Consider the following 4058-nt stretch of genomic DNA (forward strand, 5'->3'; position numbering starts at 1 on the left):
TTGGTTAGCTACCTGCAGATTCATGCAGGGTAGTAACATTATGAGTTGGGATTATGGTTCATTATTTAGCTAGCTAGCTACATGTCTAAACAAAAGACTCCACTATGCAAGTAACCATTTCAATAGAATGTTCATGATGTCACTGCGACAACTGTCGATAGACGTAGCTAGTAAATACTCAGATTTCAGAGCACTCTAGTTTGAGTGTGCCAGAGCACAGAATAACTGACGAATTTACGAACACTCAACACCCGGTGAATATGCACGCTGTCCGAAAACGTTGGCAAAAAAGTGTAACTAAATTGTTGCCAGAAACACAGTAGCAGTCACCAACGCTCTGGATAATGTAAAAACAGCCTAACCAGCTCTGCTAGGGCGAGTAAAATGGTCAGAGTGATGTGTCTCTCATTTCTGTCTGGAAGTAGCTAGCAAGCTAGCCAACATTAGCTAGTTAGCTTGGATGCTTGACTGCTGTTGTTAGGTCAGAACGCTCGGATCAACCCTACTCCGCGTCCGGCGAACGCTCCGAGAGCGAAATGCTCTGAATTTACCAACGGACAATCTGACAATGCTCTGAGTTTACTAATACTCTGAGCACACTCTGGCACTCCAGATAAAATTTATGAATACACCCGTTGTATAAACCAGCCTTTAGTCTTTAAATCTTTGGTTGTTTAGTACATGGCCTCACATGTGAATCCTTAAAGAGATGGGTGGGGATAAGGCTTTAGAGGGTGTGAATGATGCTGAATGGTTGTTGACAAAGAAGAGCTCTCCAGTAGGTGTACCAAAACATTCCCAGGGCCATTTTCTCAAAAGTGAGGTAATAAGTTTATCAACTTTCAAAGGATAATTACTTTTCCATTGTTCCTCAACAGTCATGTATGATATACTGTTTTCTAGCTCTGAGTCTCTACTTTTATCTAATGTAAAAAACTCAATTTCAAATTTTGCTATATAATACCGAATATAGCCGGTCGGTCACATACAGTATCATACGTTTTACAAATTCGTAAGATATAATAAGAACTGTAATTCATAACATATCATATGAAATGGGTGATGGACATCCACAAATTAATACATTTCATACGAAATGTAACACATTACCATTACTAAATGGGATGTCTCGGATTTACATACAGAATAATACAAAATACTCTGAGACCAGGTTGAGACCAGAGGAAAGAGTGCTCCTTACTGGACCATCACACCACAACTACATGCCCACCGTATTTCTCCAGCTATGCAGATAATAATTCATATTCCCTATCTCTATTTGAAAGCTTGACATTACACTTTGTTTCAAATGATAACTAAACGCCATTTTCCTTATGCGTCCAGCACTCATTCGTTTGGTACTCTATGTGACATAAAGATGCTTCTTTCACAGGATTTAGTCAAGCTGAATAAGAGTTTTATAGAGGCTGTCACTATAATGTAATGAGGGCCCGGACTTCAGAAGACAGAGGTCAATGCAAGGTGGATGGACTCAGCTACGTAGTCTAGGTTACGGCTGTTGATAGCACTCACATTCAGACAGCCATTGGGAAGCAGGTAGATATGTCTACTATTTTCCATTAATTCCACTTGTTGGACTAAAGGAGACAGGGGAAGAGGTCATAATCGAAGATCAAAGAAAATACATTTTCAACATGGAACATAGCACTTATTTTATTTTACATCATTTACTGGTACCAGGTAGTGTATTAGTACAAAAGAACTGGCAATTATTATATTGAGCATTGTGGACATGGACATAATATTGTATATTATGTCATTTATCAGACGCTTTTACAAAGCATGACTGCTCCAACTCAGCTCGGCTAAAAGGGGTTCAATTCAGTTCAGGAAAACTGTACAGCATCATTGATAATGGTATAATGAATATATTTGAGAATAAAGTGGATGAAAGCAAACTAGACATGGAAATTGTGTGAGAAAAGTGCTGACAGCAAAGTCTAGGTAGAGAATGCTGGTTCTTTAAAAGCAAAGAAACAAAAGCAACCTGTCTTGATGTTTTCAAATGCTCTTAGACTTTCGACCAATTCCACGATCAATGTAGACCGGAAGTTGCAATGCCTAAATGGAGTAGCTACATTGTTCTGTTTGAATTGGTCAAAAGATGACCATTTCTGAGCTGGACTAAGATGGTTTGCTCACCATTCAGCCAAGTGCAGCAGTACAGTCCACCATGCTGGATCAGGTGATCCCAGCTGCCAGGACATCCCAGAAGCCTGAGCTTCTCTCTCTGACCAGCATGCCTCTCTCCACCATGCTCTTCACTCCCTACTGCCTAGGACAGGGATTTACACAGAGGTCTATTTAGCTTATGATGAATGATTAGGCCTGGGACTGAACGGCTAGCAGTTTGGAGCTCTGCTTTAGGGCACAAAAGAGGTTCCCAACCCGCTCGCTTGCAGTAAGGACAAATTGAGGATGCCTACTATATAAGACAATGCATTTCCCTACAGAGATTAACTGTCAGTCTACTGTATGTCCTGTGATCTTGCAATCGTCACATTCGATGAAAGATACACTGAGAGGCAAGTGAACCATTGAAGTGACTCACCATTGAAGTGACCGTAAAGCCCAAAGCTGTAGGAGAAGGACAGAAGCTCCATCCCCAGAGAGGCACACTGATGCACTGGCCAGGAGTCTTATTCAAAGACCCCGTGGCATGGGCCCTGTGCAGGCAGAAGGAAGACAGCAAAAAACCTACTCCTCTGGGAGTGTAGAAGAGAGAAAGATTCAGAGAGAAGAAGAGAGAGAGAGCACGAGGAGACTGAACAGGACTACTAGAACAACAACCTCAAAAGAATATTAAAAAAACATTGATAACAGCCATCATTACTAAAGACTGTAAAAACATTTGGATTATGGAGCAGTACCCACCATAAGCTCTGTGAGGACTAAGTCTCCAGTGCTTCTGGGAGGTCTGAACCAGTAGGGCAGTGAGAAGAAGCAGACAGAACAATGACACTCTGCTCTGGAGCCATCTCCAGATCTGCCATCATTTTCTGCACACCCACACCCCTCTGCTCCATATCCCAATACCGGTACCAACGGACATCCTGGATGCCTGCTGCCTTAGCGATACCAGTCAAGGAGTCTGCAAAAAGGAACAGGATCACTTTACAGTTTCAGCACCAATATTGTCAGTAATACCAATACTATTCCTCTACCCTTTTGATTGTGCTTTTTTACTATGCACATGTTTCTTTTGTGATAATAGTTTGCTAAGCCCCTACTTACCATCACAGGGGGAGGAAAGATAGACTGGCACACACCAAACACCGCTCACATTGTACCAGTGCTTCAAGAGCTCAGCCCCCAGATGAACAGCCCCCAGTACAGCCCAGTCTGCACACACAACACCTACAGTATTATGAGCACAAGGGAGGTCGGTACAATCAATTCAGTCGCAGTCATTATTCATTATCCGATGCCACTTACAAGCTCATGTTGATTGGTTATATAAAAAGTAGTGTGTGGCTAGGGAAGGGGTGGCCAAATTGCAGAGGCTACTGTATGCTGCCGTTGAGCTTGTGATAGGCCTATCTGTGTGTCCAGGTGGCTGTTTGTGACTGATGGCTGGGTGCAGTGCTTGTTTAATTTGTTTTTCGGCTATAAATCAGCAAGCCATCTACAGTATGAGCAAACTGTGAGGATCACATGTGAGGTAAAGTTGATCCATGGAAGATATACAGTAGGCAGTCAACATTACCCAGTTCTCCACAATGGCATGGCAGTCCCTGCCCGAAGCCAATTCTGTTGCTCTCCTGGTGAATTCTGGAAGGCCAAAGGATGATGGATATTCTGGACAGAGAGGAGTCTGTACTGATCTGTTGCATAATTTTCCCAATGAGCGGGAGCACTGACTGAGGTCTGACCTTCCTCAACCTCACTGAGATTAAGCTGTAAAATAGTAATTTCACATGGAAATTAAATAATAAAACAAATATTATTTCATCAATACTAGTAATATTCTGGCATTTAGTATATTTGAAAATGAATCATTGGCAAACTCAGTCCGTGGTTCTTACTCAAAGCAACAC

General features: G+C 42.0%; 1 pseudogene; it reads right to left on the minus strand.

Annotated features, from left to right (window-relative positions):
• Positions 1–1458: 1458 nt before the first annotated feature.
• On the minus strand, positions 1459–3854 carry LOC139575335 (aspartate aminotransferase, cytoplasmic-like; annotated as a pseudogene).
• Between the last annotated feature and the right edge of the window lie 204 nt (positions 3855–4058).

The sequence above is a fragment of the Salvelinus alpinus genome, chromosome 5 (assembly GCF_045679555.1).
Source record: "Salvelinus alpinus chromosome 5, SLU_Salpinus.1, whole genome shotgun sequence".
NCBI lineage: Eukaryota > Metazoa > Chordata > Actinopteri > Salmoniformes > Salmonidae > Salvelinus > Salvelinus alpinus.